This window comes from Humulus lupulus, chromosome 2, assembly GCF_963169125.1.
Source record: "Humulus lupulus chromosome 2, drHumLupu1.1, whole genome shotgun sequence".
NCBI lineage: Eukaryota > Viridiplantae > Streptophyta > Magnoliopsida > Rosales > Cannabaceae > Humulus > Humulus lupulus.
Window position 1 is genome coordinate 99,641,741 of NC_084794.1, and position 15,767 is coordinate 99,657,507.

Genomic DNA, 15,767 nt, shown 5'->3' on the forward strand with positions numbered 1-15,767 from the left:
CTGCTTCAAGTCAGACCCGCCGTGGATCCAGTTCAAGAAAGGATTGAACAACTGGAAAGAGCATTCAGGCTCTTACAAAATGAACGAGGTCGGGATCGGGATGAAGAGTTCGATGAAGAACTCGAGCCCTTTGCCCCTCATATTTCCAGCACCCCGTTTCCTCAAGGATTCCGAATTCCTCATGTCCCACCATTTGATTGGAATTCCGATCCATACAGTCATTTGAGTACGTTCAACACAATTATGTGAGCGAGTAATGTGGGCTACGAGCTTAGATGCATGTTGTTTCCAGCCTCGCTCACAGGGCCAGCAAAAAACAGGTTTGAGAAGTATAAGAGACATTTGATCGCTTCTTAGGATCAATTGTCTAGAGATTTCAAGAAGCAATTCAAAGCCATGGTCGGAATTAGGCCCGAGGCGTCTTCCTTGACCAATGTTCGACAGCAGCCGAATGAAACATTGAAAAGTTGCCTCACAAGGTTTAATTTGGAAGTCGCCTGAGCTCGTGATGTAGACAACAGTGGCCATTTAATGGTTGTCCGAACCAAAGTAATGCCTGGAACTCCTCTCTAGGAGGACATGCAGAGGAAGCCCGTAAGGTCCTTAACCGAGTTCAATCGACGAGCTCAGAGGTTTGTTAATGTAGAATAGGTGAGGTCAGCATTGAATATGACCTCTCAGCCCATAACTACAACAACAAACGCAAACTCTGCCTTGACCTCAACGGATCCTACGACCTCAAAACCCCCTAGGGACAACCCTTCTAAAAGGAAGAAGAAGGAAGGGAATAATCCCAAGGCAAAGGGGGAAATAAGAAGAAAGGGGAAAGATATTTCTCCGTATACAAGGTGTATACCGAGCTCAATGAGTCTCGGGAGAATATCTACCTGGCTAATGAAAACCAGGTGCCTTTCAGACGTCTGAACCCCATGAGAAACCAGAAAGCGAAAAGAGACTCCAACAAGTACTGCAGATTCCATAGAGATATCGAACATACAACCGATGAATGCAGGCAATTAAAAGATGAGATCGAAGGCCTGATCTCGAGAGGATATTTCAGGCAATATGTTAGAAATCAAAACCCCATCAGGCTTCTACCAGCCAGAGGGCAGCACCACCACCACCTGCCCAGAACAGCAACTCCCGAGCAAGGGAGGATGAACGACCCCCTCAAATTGATGGAGAAGATGTCATAACCATCTCAGGGGGACCACATATTGAAGGATTGGGCAGGAATGCCCAGAAACGATATGTGAATGAGTTGAAAACTGGTGATGGGACTCCTTACGAACCCGAACCCAGAGCTCCAAAACAGCAAAGGGTTGAATCTCAACCCATAACTTTTACTGAGGATGATGCGTCTCATGTACAATTCCCTCACAATGACCCGTTGGTCGTCACCCTTCAGCTCGCGAATAAGAGGGTACACCGAGTCCTGGTTGATAACGAGAGCTCATTGAATATCCTCTACAAGGCCACCTTAGAAAAGATGGGACTCACGCTTTGTGACCTTAAGGCTTGTGCAATGATGTTGTACGGCTTTTCAGGAGAAGGGATTGCCTGTATGGGATCCATCGAACTCCCCGTAACCTTGGGAGACTACCCGGTCTCGACAACCAAGATGATGGAATTCGTAGTAGTGGATCTGCCATCGGCCTACAACGTACTGCTCAAGAGCCCGCCCTAGTAGGGCTGGGGGAAATTTCGTCTGTAAGGCATTTGGCCATCAAGTTCCCAACTTCTAGTGGCATCGGGACACTGAAAGGAGACCAGCTTGCAGGGAGGGAATGTTATAGCATTTCCGTTAGAGGAAAGAAACGAGCAGGTGCACAAACACTTGTCATAATTCAGAATAAGGATGGGACAGTCTTCAAGATAGACGAAGAAATTGATCCAAGAATAGAGGAAAGAGCTGATCTCGAGCCGTTAGAAGAGCTCGAAGAGGTCAAGCTTGAAGAAGTAGTCCCTCCGAAAACAATGAAGGTAGGGAAAAATCTTCCGGAAAAAACGAAATAGCAATTAATTTACTTTTTGAAGAAGAACCAGGATGTTTTCGCGTGGTCACATTCAGACATGGTAGGGATAAGCCCGAATGTGATAAGCCACACTCTTAATATCGACAAGAGCTTCCCCCTGAAGCAGCAAAAACGAAGACTCATGGACGATGACAGGAAGAGGTCGACAGGTTAAAGGCAAATCTATTCATACGAGATGCCTTCTACCCGGATTGGGTCGCTAACCCGATGCTAGTTCTGAAACCTAACGGAACATGGCAAACCTGTATTGATTACTCAGACCTCAATAAAGCATGTCTTAAGGACTGCTTCCCCTACCTCGGATCGACCAGCTAGTAGATGCCACAGTTGGGCATGGACTTATGTCGTTCATGGACGCTTATTCTGGATATAAGCAGATTGCCATGCATGCCCCAGACCAAGAGCATACAAGTTTTGTGACAGATAAAGAACTATATTGCTACAATGTTATGTTGTTCGGGCTCAAGAATGCTGGAGCCACATACCAACGGCTCGTAAACATGATGTTCTCTGAACATATAGGTAATAACATGGAAGTTTATGTTGATGATATGTTAGTTAAATCTAAACATAACAATAACCATGTGGATGATCTCGAAGAGTGCTTTGCCGTATTACGGAAGTACAACATGAAGCTCAACCCCCAAAAATGCTCTTTTGGAGTATCATCGGGGAAGTTCCTAGGTTTCATTGTGAATGCCCGGGGAATAGAGGCTAATCCCGACAAGATCCAAGCGTTAATTGACATGCCCTCACCTAGAAAGCATAAGGATGTCCAGAGTTTGACTGGACGGATAGCGGCATTAAGTAGGTTTATCTCGAAATCTACGGACCGATGTCTTCCATTTTTCAACCTTTTGAGAGGGGCAAAAAATTCGAATGGACAGAGGAATGCGAGTTGGCATTTCAGGAGCTCAAAAAGCACCTCGCAGAACCTCCCATCTTGTCAAAACCTGTCACAGGAGAAATTTTGTACCTATATCTCGCTACAACTGAGCACACCATTAGTGCCATGCTCGTCTGAGAATAGCAGAAGGTGCAAAAGCCAGTATACTATGTCAACAAAAGGTTACTGGGGGCAGAATCGAGATACCCTTTAATGGAGAAGTTGGCTCTCAGCCTAATCCACTCATCTCGAAAGCTCCGACCTTACTTCCAAGCGCACCCCATCCATGTGTTGATCGACCAACCACTACGACAAGTCCTATCCAAGCCAGAAGCCTCGGGCCGATTACTAAAATGGGTTGTTGAGCTCGGGCAATTCGAGATCACTTATCATCCGAGGACAACCATAAGAGGACAGGCCCTGGGAGACTTCATAGTGGAATGCACTAGAGTGATTGACAATGAAGTTATAACCCCAGCTCGCGAGCTGTGGAAACTTTATGTCGATGGGTCTTCCAACGAAAATGGATCGGGGGCAGGAATAATACTAATCACCCCAACTGGGAGTCGATTTCACTCTGCTTTGAGATTTGACTTTGAAGCGTCAAATAACGAGGCTGAATACGAAGCTCTACTAGCAGGACTTCGAATAGTCAAGGAACTCAAGGCTAAGGCGATACAATGCTACAGTGACTCTCAGTTGGTGGTCAACCAAATCTTAGGGGAATACCAGGCTCATGGGACAAGAATGGCTGCATATCTAGAAAAAGCAAAAGCAGCACTCGAACATTTTGAATTTTACAAGATAGAACAGGTTCCCCGAGAGCACGATTCGAATGCAGACACCCTAGCCAGGCTCGCCACATCCACTGAGGTCGACAAGCTGAATGTTGTGCTAATCAAACATCTATTGACACCAAGTATAAGTGAGCCTGAACAAGAGGATGTCTGCATGATTAACTCTGAGCCAACCTGGATGACCCCGATAGTTGAGTACCTTGAAACCGGCATTCTCCCAGCAGAACGGACCAAGGTTCGGAAACTGATGTATCAGATTCCCAGGTACACTATTGTGGAAGGAAGGCTATATCGAAGAGGATACTCTATGCCATTACTCCAGTGTGTGACTCCACCCGAGGCTAAGAAGATCATAGAAGAGATTCATGAAGGATTCTATGGGGACCACACTGGGGGGCATAGCCTGTCTAAGAAAATTATACGCCAAAGGTACTTCTGGCCCACCATCAAAGCAGACTCATTTAATTACGTCAAGAGGTGCGATAAGTGTCAACGGTTTGCCACAATCCCTCGATCTCCATCTTCCAAGCTAACTATGATGACCTCCCCATGGCCATTTGCGATATGGGGAATTGACCTCATAGGCTCGTTGCCAACTGGCAAAGGCAGAGTTAAGTACGCAGTAGTCACGGTAGATCACTTTACGAAGTGGACCAAGGCCGAACCTCTAGTAACAATTACCTCGAAGAAAGTCTTGGACTTCGTGGTAAAAAAAATCATCTGCCGATATGGGATGCCAAGGAAGATAGTGTTCGATAACGGTACTCAATTCGATAACGACTTGTTTACCAACTTTTGTGAGAAAAATGGGATAATAAAAAGCTTCTCCTCTTTGGCCCATCCCTAAGCGAATGGCCAAGTCGAGGCTATGAATAAAACCCTGAAGAGTTCTATGAAGAAAAAATTGGAAGAAGCTAAGGGGAAATGGCCTGAAGAATTGCCCCAAGTCTTGTGGGCATATCGAACCACAACTCGTACTTCAACAGGACATACCCCTTTTCTCTGGCATATGGATGCGAGGCTATGCTACCAATCGAGGTCGAAATACCTACCATTCGTACCCACACTTATGATCAAGCCTCGAACCAATCCCAGCTCGAAGTAAGTCAGGACTTGATTGAAGAAAGACGGGACGAGGCTCAGCTAAACAATGCTACATACCAACAGCGAGCTACCCGGTATTTCAATAAAAAGGTTCGAGACAAAAAATTCAGTTTGGGAGATTCAGTGCTAAGGCGTGTGTTCTTGGCTACACGGGACCTGGCTGCTGGCGTTCTCGAGCCTAATTGGGAAGGACCTTATTAGATCGAATCGGTTATCCGACCTGGCGTCTACAAATTGGCGAGATTGAACGGGGATTCGGTACCAAGAGCATGGAATGGCGAGCATCTACGACCTTACTATCAATAGTGTAGGAACGATGTCACCTGTAACCGTGCTTGTTTATCTTTACTATGCTCTGTTAATGAATTGTTCAATTCCTAATCAAGTTCGTTTTCGTTTCAATATGTTGTACTTTTTGCAAACTCTCTTAATTTAATAACATATGGTCACACTCATAGGATATTAAGGGGGGCATTAGTGGTATATATACCGTTAGCTTGAAAAAATAAAATAGCATATACGAAAAGAATGAAAGTGTTTGGATATAACCAAATACGAGAGCTAAGATAGTTTGGACATAACCAAATTATTAAAGAATGAAAGTGTTTGGATATAACCAAATACGCGAGTTAAGAATGTTTGGATATAACCAAATATGCAAGCTAAGATAGTTTGGACATAACCAAGTTATTAATGAAAGTGTTTGGATATAACCAAATACGCGAGCTAAGACTGTTTGGATTTAATCAAATGCGCGAGGCGAGGTAATTTGGATAAAACCAAATGTGTGGTCTAGACATAACTAGATCAAAAATATTTGTGTGGATTACGAACCAAAAACACGACCTAAATAGGTTTGGAACAAACCAGCTAAAACTAATAGACAGAAAGTTGGAATATAAATAAACTACTTCAACTTAAGTCGAGATCGAGGCTGGAGTATCTTGCAAAAAGATAGTTTCGACCTCATAACTTTGGGGAGCTACCCGAGGACGAGGAAAAGTAACTAGAAAAGCAGGATATAACTAAACCACCTATATTACACACCATATAAGTACTTTCGAGTGCATGGTAAAAGTAAGTTCCGACCTTGACGAGTAACGGGATCGGCACGGATACGTCGAGTAAACTGTGCATGAATGCATTGAAGCTCGAGCTTAAAATCCACCGCGTGTTTGTATGAATAAACAGACATGAGGACACTTTAATATAAATTGCTTGAAATATTTCAACTTAAGAAACGTAAAGCAAAAATATTAAAGTAAAGTCAAATACGGTATTATAGATATCAAAAGAAAATAGCTTTTTCACGAGCTATAAATTGTCTTAGCCCCAGGGGCATAAAAACAGAAGATAAAAAAACTATTATAAGAGGTTCAAAGGGACACAGCCCTGGGTCGAGATTTAGGAGGAAGGATCGCCCTCCTTAGCCCTCTCAGCATCCTCTTTAGCCTTCTCAGCATCCTCCTTGGCCCTTTCTGCCTCCTCCCGAGCAGCCTCCTCCTCGTCGAGCCGAGCCTGCCATTTGGCCACGAGTTCTTCCTCAAAAGAGCCTAGGAAGCTGGTATCAAGATCGACGTTACTGGCCCAGATCCTGTACATGGCCAGGTCGACTGCCCGATCCTTCTTCTCCTTGAACTCTGCGAGAAGACGAGCCTTTTCACCCTCCATTATCTCGAAGGTGGCCATTTTCTCCTCCTCAAGCTTGGCGTTGATCTTCTCAAGCTCCACGAGCCTAGCGTTCACCTTCTCGAGCTCGGCTATCTTGGCCTTCATCTGCTCGGCTTCAACCTCCATCTTTGCCTTTGCGGCCTTGAGCTCGTCAATAAGCTTAAGTTGAAGATTCTTCGACTCTTGGGCATAGGACATGCTTGAGTAGACCTCATTGTTCAACTTATAGTTAAGCTGAGCAACAGCAACAAGAGACTGACACACACAAAAATCCAGTTAGAACACATGCTAAGCATAATTACAACAAATGGTAAAGTAAGATAAGTTACCACGATAGCGAGCTCAACACTCTTGTCATAAAGGGTGTTGCAGTCCCAAGCATTGTTCAAAAACTGCCACTGGGGAGCCTCGAAGCTGCTGATGCTCTGGCCTACCCGAGACAGGATGTCCGAGCCAAGTGTAGCTCCATGAGTCCCGACAGCATTGTCGACAACATACTCATCAACATGAGTAGAAATCGACAACAGGCACCCTTTGGACGCTGGCTTCTTCGGAGGAGGGCCGAGCATTGGGTGGACCATGATAGTAGGAGGCACAGGGGAGGCATCCGTGGTGGAAGCTTCGACCTGGGAAACAGGACCCATGACCGGGCTCATAACAGTGGGAGCTGGAGGAGGAGTCTTCTCAGTCCTCTTAAGGACCTTGGCGGGCCAATCTGACTTTCGCGAGCCTCTCGGGCGCTTACTCCTTTGAGCCCCCTCGCCACTGGAAAGCACGATGTCAAGATCAAAGTCCATAGCACTTGCATAATCGCACCACATCATAAGAAAGTCCAAGACACAAAAATTTAGCACAATGCAGACATGCAAGAAATAAAGGACAAGTAAAGAGGAACCTAACTGGAACTCTCCCCTGAGCTCGTGCTTGGTGACCACGTAATTCCCCCATCTTTAGAAGAGGCAAGAGGATCCCCTTCCCTATATGTGGAAGTCAACCTCGAAAGGTCCCTATAATCATTTGTCCCGTATTGAACGGATATTTCGTCCTATACCTCGTTCAGACTATACATAGTATCGTATTTCCCTAGCCAACTATCAAACCTATGAACCCTCTCATCTACCCAGGACCATACATAAAAGTGGTCCCTATCATCTTCACACAAGACTAATTTAACGGGCTTATGCTTAAGTAGCGAGGGAGACCATAAGTCCGAGCTCAGGATGATCGTACCTCTGTCGCTCGAGCTCGAGGCCTCGTCATTGGGCTCGTTCCCTGATTGCGGACTCCTACGATGTCGAGCTGGGGATTGTGGCTTAGAGTTGCGCCTCGAAGGAGGGCTGCTAGTTGGGAGAGGCACAAACTCCCACTTGGAGTATTTCTTGTTGGACCAGTCATTTGTGGACTGATCCTTTTCCAGGAGACCACAAGCTCGAAGCCTATCTTCATGAAGAAGATAAGAAAGGGAACGCCTACCGTAAGGCAATTGGAGCAAGGCCTCCTTGTGCTCCTTCATCTTATCGGTGGGTGTAGGTCGATGATAATTGGTTGGAGAAATGAACATATCATAAGGGGTTCGAACCTAAGCAAAAAATTCGAGCACAAAAAGAAGAAATTTTTTATACTTACGGATTTGTCTGAACGAATAGTATCTGGAAGGAGCCAGGCCATCTTTCCAAAAGAAAGCTATCTTGAAATTGGGGGGATGGTTGGGTAGATCCTCAAAGATTTTCTTCTCCTTGGGATAGCTTGAAAGATAGTTGAAGTCGTCCCCTCCCCGAGCTCGATAGGGATTGCTTTTCAAGCAAAAGAGATACAGAATCTCCTTTGGTGAAGGTCCTTCCCACTTTAGCTCGTGGTAAAGCAACCTCAGGGCTGAAAAAACCCTGTATGAGTTGGTGTTGAGCTGGAAAGGAGCAAGCCCGACAAAATCCAAAAAGTCCTTGAAAAAGGACTTTAAGGGCAATAAGGCTCCTGCCTTCATGTGCTCCTGGCTCCAAGCCGCATATTTTAACTTGTTGTCGGGATTACCATCTCCCGGGGCACGACAGCTTCGCTCGTGGGAGGTTGGAGCTCGATACCTCAGTGAGCCTGATAGTCCAATATTGTGGAGGTCCAAGATGTCAGAGATCTGCCCCAGTGAAGAAATTGAGCTCCAGTAGTGCTCGGCCTCGAAAAATTCTCCCTTCGAGGTGGGAATGGAGGTTGACTGTGAAGTAGAATGGGGGTATGATGGTTCTCCTATCAGTGAAAATTGGAGATTGCCTGGTTTGAAGGCGATTGTCACTTTAAGAGTGGTATCGATGGGGATTGGTCTAGGCTCAGGATCAGGATCTGGATCTGGGTAGATGGCGACCCTAAGTCTCTTCCTTTTCCTCTCCTCAACCTCGTCAATTTGACGTCGAAAGTGAGCTCGGGTGTCTTTTTGCTCGCGCTTTAGTTGGTGCTCCCGAATCAAACGCTAATTCCGAGTAAAAGGTGACTCCGGGCTCGGAGTTTTCAGTGAGTAAGGAATTGCAAGCTTTGACCCCCACCGCTTTTCTGAGTTCTGCGGCATCTGGCAAGACAGCAAAAGGGTGAGGGCCAGACGAACAAGAAATTAATAATAAAAATCAAGACAGCCTAAGCTCGAATGATCGAGACTGGAGCAAGCTCGATCCAAAGAACGAGATCAGGCTCGAAGCGTGTATTCCACAGAAAGGGGGGAAGGTGGATTTATTTTCGAAGATCCCGGATTTTCAGGGAAAAAAGTTGGCAGTTACTCAAAAAGTGATATTTTTGAGAAACGTGCAATTTATAAACCCTAATCTTATACCCGTTTCTTGGTCTACACGATATGATATTCAAAATCAAGACAACCCATTAAAAGAGCCATATTTGCATCATTCATGCAAAATCTGGGTTTGGAAATCCGTAATCTCAGAAGAACCTAAAAACTACACGATATTGACTAAAATATCCTAGTGCTAAACTTGTGTCCAAAAATGCTACTATAACATAAACATGCATGAAAAAACATAATGTACATGATCAAGAACAAAGACTTACACACAAATGCTTGCGGATACAATAAAAGCGACAACTGGAGGAGCGGTTGCAAGAATGATCTCAGGAATCGAAAAGGCCAAGGTTGTTTTGTCTTCTTGGTTTAGAGAACATGCAAAGAGGAAAAAAAAAATTTCGGCTCTGGTTTTTTCTCCCTCTGAAACTTAAAACGTAAAATTGAAGAGGAAGGGGGTGACACAACTATATATATGTGTCCCAAGAGGAGGTCAAGGGTCGAGCTAATCTGGGCCCTTGGCTGGATTTAGTATCTGATCCAATGGTCAGATGTGAATGTAGCAATGGCGGGCAAAAGCTGAAACGTGAAAGGACGTGGTGTGTTGAAAAAGTACTCAAGTACTCTGATTGAGCAACCCGTAGCTGACGCATGTCCACACTCGAGTGCAATTGGTGGTACAGTTTCCAAGAAGGGCAGTTCAAAAGTTTCCTTCTCATATGATTCGAACTGATACTTTTGAGGGGGCAAAATGTTACACCCAGATTTCGAGATAAGAGGTTATGACCCTGAAAACTGGGCTCGTCAAGTGTGAGCTCGAAATGCATGAAAACATCATATGGTCCAGTCGTAAAACCTCTGAAGTAAAACAACGACCTCGAGGATGTGTAACCTCGAATATTCTCTAAGCTCGCGACGGGCAATGGCACGACACTTGGATATATCTTTTACCGATTGCCTTCAAGCAAGGTGGTTTGAGCTCGGGAAGAACAAGCTCGGGTGTGGCAGCCTCGACAGTACCTACCTATCCCGAGCGTACGTGAAGTTGGGTGACAAGTTCGTGATTGACCCATAAGTCGTAACAGACTCAATGTCGATTGTTGATCTTGAAGACCTGATGAATCACCTGGGATAGCCCATTACGTATGAACATATTTATTGTTGTGTAATCCCAATATTCAAGGGATATCATTTAATCTGTTATCTGTTCTCGATACTCATGGGACGTTTTCGTGAATATAGGAGATAATGCATTTAATATCATTATTTCAATTGATATATAGAATATCTTCCCGAAATATGTGGGAATGAATTCTGCAACCTTCGCTATAAATAGAGAAGGAATCACCACTTGTAAAGGACCAATTTCTGATTTCTGGAGAGAAAGCTCTGGGTAATTCATCTCTGAAGAATTTCCAGAAAACTCCAAATCTTAATAACATAGACTCGTGGACTAGGCAGAATTAACTACTGAACCACGTAAAAATTCTCTTATTTCTCTTCATCATTCATTCGCTTCATTGTTTAATTGCTCTACAATTGAAGTTGACGAAAAACGGCGTCAACAAGTAACTAGTTATCCTAGTGGCAACATCCAAATCTGGAAAAAAATTATACGAAAACTTGAATGGATAACTAGTAAACCTGATACAAACATTCAAATTCGGAAAGAAAAAAAATAGATATGAAAAACGTGAATGGGTATCAGTTACCCTGATGGGAACATTCAAATCTGAAGAAGAAAAAAATCTGATTAAAATGTGAATGGGTAACCAATTACCCTAGTGTGAACATCCAAATTTAGAAGAAAACAAATAGATATGAAAACTTTAATGGGTAACTAGTAACCCTGATAGGAATATCCAAATTTGGAAAGAAAAAAATAGATATAAAAAACATGGATGAGTAACTAGTTACCCTGATGTAAACATACACATTTGAAAAAGAAAAAAAACTAATATGAAAACGTGAATGGGTATCTGGTTACCCTAATGGGAACATCCAAATTTGAAAGAAAAAAAAATGCATATATGAAAACGTGATTGTTATTAGTTACTTAATCCAAACAAGGAAAAAAAAATAGTCATGGTCTTTAAAAAAATGTGAAAAAAAAAAAGTTAGAACAAAAAAATTGATTTGAATTTTTTTTATGCATAGTAAAAAAATAAGTACAATAATAAAAAATGATAATAAATAATAAATTATTTTGAGTTAAAGGGGAGACGACTTAATAAGAATTTTTCTCCAAAAAAGTTTGACAAAGAGGAAGGAGAAATAAGACGCAAGGAGAAGAGAGATTGAAGAGATAAAAACTAAAAATAGTAAAATGAAAATGTATTTGTAATTTTAAATTGTAACATTAAATTATGAAAAATAAACATTAAACAATACAAAACAAGAAAATAGATTAAGTTTCCTTTTTAAAAATCAAATAAAAAATACTTAAATGACTAAAATAATCTCATAATTTAAATAAATTTAATTAAGAGTAAAATTATGACATAAACTAAATTTTATAAAAAAAAATATAGGCAAAAATAAATCCATAAAATTGAATTTAAAAAAAAAATCATAAAATAAGTTCTTTTGAAAAAAAAAAGTCACATTTTTGTAAATTTGTTAAAAAAGCAAAGATGTAATTTCTTTTATTCTTATTTATAAAAAAATTTTATAATAAAATAAAGATTATTCTTATATAAAGTATTTGTATATAAATAAAATTGATTTTTTTTTTAAAAAAAAAAGTCATAAAATAATTTCTTTTGAAAAAAAAAAGTTACATTTTTGTAAATTTGTTAAAAAAGTAAAGATGTAATTTCTTTTATTCTTATTTATAACTGGTTCAAATTAAAATAATTTTTTTTTATAATAAAATAAAGATTATTCTTATATAAAGTATTCGTAAATAAATATTTTACTATAAATTTTTATTTTATATTAACAAACCACATTAATTTACATTAAAATATTATTTTGTCAATTTTATAGTACTTTCAATATATATAATTTACCCAATAAACAACAACGGCATGCTTTAGCTATTTTTACCTCAACACAACTATACTTAATTGTTGAATTAGCTCTACTAAACTGTCCCTAGAGGATGTGCAAATTGCTTTATCTCTTTCGTTAGGATTTATAATTTTAACTTTAATAGAGGCACATACTTTGTTAACTGCCTTGAAGAAGTGTTATTCTTGAAGATTCTCAGTTGAGATTGATGCCAAGGTCTTGTATGATAACTTAATGTAGCCTAGGGAAGATTTATCCCTTTTTTTATGATTATGTTCTAAATATTAAACAAACTTTGTCTTTATTATTTAATGTAAGATTAGTTTATGAGTAATGATATATACACATAAAATATATATTAAAATATTATAAATGTGATATTATTTTTTTAAAAAATAAGTTTGATTTTAAATATAATTAGTTAAAAAAAATTATAATGTTGAAGTATATCTTTCATTACTCTTATTTCATACTCTCATAGGAAGGGAATAAAGTTTTCTATTCTTTAGCTAAGTTGCTTTAGGGTAAAATTTGGATGGAATTCAATGTTCTGGTATCTTTATAATTGAATGAAAGGAATTTTTTTTCTTTTTTTCTTAAAAAAAGTAAGAAAAAAGAATTGATTTAACACTTGTGATTAGTTTCTTGTCTTATTCGAGGAAATAGCCAAGTCAAAGACAATTTAATGCACCCAGAAAAAGCATACACAGTGTGCATGTTTGTTTGACAATTTATTTCCGATAGTTTTTATGACATTTGCAAAAATGAGTCATTCAAACTAATCAAGCCCCAAACAAATCTGTCATTTTCTTAACAAATTTGGGGGCAAGGTAGCTACTTTCTAGCCTTATAATGGGATATTATATAATTTGTTAAATTATAATGATAATGTAATATAATATTTTATAGTTTAGCATATTGACTAGGTATTCTTATCTATTGCTAATTGATTCTCTAACGTGTCTATATTGTATTTGGCTAACATATAACACATGTCTCTAAATTTCTTCATTAACATTCAGTGTGGATTTTCTTTTCCTAATTGCACAATAAAATATATAATTTTATTATTTTACTTTTTTATTTTATTTAAAAAAAAAGAAAACTAACTTGTTTTAATATTTTAAATAAATAAATAGAATAAATAGTATTTTTACCTCTTAAACTTTAACATTACTAGATTGTGCCCTCTAAAATATACCGTTAAAAAATTTCTCTTAGCCTATATTTGGTAGATTGGATAGAAAATATGATGGAGAGAAAAAGTATAAGGGACAGAAAAGGTAAAGGAAAGAAAGTAAATGTATTTTCTCTCATGTATGTTTGGTAGAAAAAGTGGAAAGAAAATAGAAAAAAATTATTTTATATATTTATTTATTATTGTAATTAAAATTGAGATAAGAGAATTGTTTTTTACACTTTTACCCCTACATTGGTCAACTATATAATACTCTAAGTTTACTCAACTTTTCAAAGTTATATTGGTCAATTAATTATCAATTACAAAACATTTGTTTCCACTCGGTTTTCTTTTTGATTTGGAGAGAAAATATTTCAAATGGGTCCCACCAAATTTTTTCTTTCCAATTTTCTTTTCCTCTCTATCTTCTCTCTTACCAAACTACCCCACTTATTTACTTCTCCCCACTTTTTTCTCAAAAACTTTCTTTCCTTCCATTTTTCTACTTTAACAAACAAAGCCTTAACTATTGATACTATCATATCTTTCTTCTGTTATGATTTGTATAAAATAATTAGTATTTTTACCCTCTAACTACTAAATTGTGCCTATTTTCATTATAAAATTTTAAAAATCTATTTTTCTATTAGTTTTTAAAAAAATTATTTAAAAATTTTAATAAAAGACTAAAATTATTTAAAATTCTTTTTAAATACATTTAAATTTAAAAATATTTTTTAAAAGAAAAACTAAATTGCTACAATTAGAAAAACATACTCCCTTCTTCTTCTTTATTTTTTTTTATTAATTTTTCTATTTACTTTATGTTCTTTCATTTTTGCCCCCTAAATTTATTTTAAAAATTAAATATAAATATATATAATCTTACAAAATTAAAATGTACTCATTTTAAAAGAAATATATAAAACTTAATTTATTAAAAATATTGGTAAAAAAAAATAATAGAAAGTAATTTAAAAAAATATATTAAAAATTGTGCCTATTTTAGGGAGCACTACTAGATTGTGCCCCATAAATTATATGGCCGGTTAAAATTTTTCTCTTAACTATTGATATTATCAGTTCATGCCCCTATTATGATTTGCATAAAATAATTTATATTTTTCCCTCGAATTTTTACAACTACCAAATTATGCCCATTTTCATTATAAAATTTAAAAAATCTATTTTTCTATTAATTCTTAAAAAATTAAAGAAAAATTATTTTAAAAAATTCAATAAAAGACTAAAATTATTTAAAATTCCTTTTAAATACAATTAAGTTTAAAAATATTTTTTAAAAGAAAAACTAAATTGTTACAATTAAAAAACATATTCCTTTCTTCTTCTTTATTCTTTTTTATTAATTTTTCTAATTACTTTCTGTTCTTTTATTTTTGCCCCCTAAATTTATTTTTAAAATTAAATATAGATATATATATATAATGTTACAAATTTAAAATGTACTAATTTTAAAAGACATATATAAAACTTAATTAATTAAAAATATTGGTAAAAATGAAAGAATAGAAAATAATTTAAAACATATATTAAAAAATAATAAAAAAGAAGGAATGTGTTTTTTTTATTTGTATTTCTTTTGAAAATTATTTTTAAATTTAAATGTATTTCAAATAAATTTTAAATAATTTTACTCTTGAATTTTTTTAAAACAATTAAGAATTAATTAGGAAAATAGATTTTAAAATTTTTATAATTAAAGAAGTACAATTTAATAATTATTAAAGTTTAAAAGATAAAAATAATAATTATTTTATATAAATCATAACATAATAGTATCAATAGTTAACGTAAGGTTAAAAATTTACAAAAGTAATATTAGGGGTGAGCATCTAAACCGACAAACCGCGGTGACCGACCGCACCGCACCATACTACACCGCAAACCGCGGTGTCAAAAGTGTAATGGTTCGGTATGGTTTGTATTTTAGCTAAACCGCGCGGTGCGGTGCGATGCGCGGTTTGGCGGTGTGAAATTTTGGTTTGCACCGCACCGCACCGCATACTTACAAATATATTAAAAAAAATAAACTTTACATATATATCATTTTTTATAGTTACCCAATATGAGAGATTTGTACATTTTTTTTGTGTTACACTGAACTTAATTGATAACTTGTGATGTTGTTTAGAACTTATTAAGGATTTGTTATGAATTAAGGATTTAGTATTTTTTAAAAAATTTAAATTTTGTTATGACATATTTTTTAACACAAACCGTGGAAAACCGCCCAAACCACACTGCAAAAAATGGTTTGGTTTGGTCGGTTTGGTGCAACCAAATC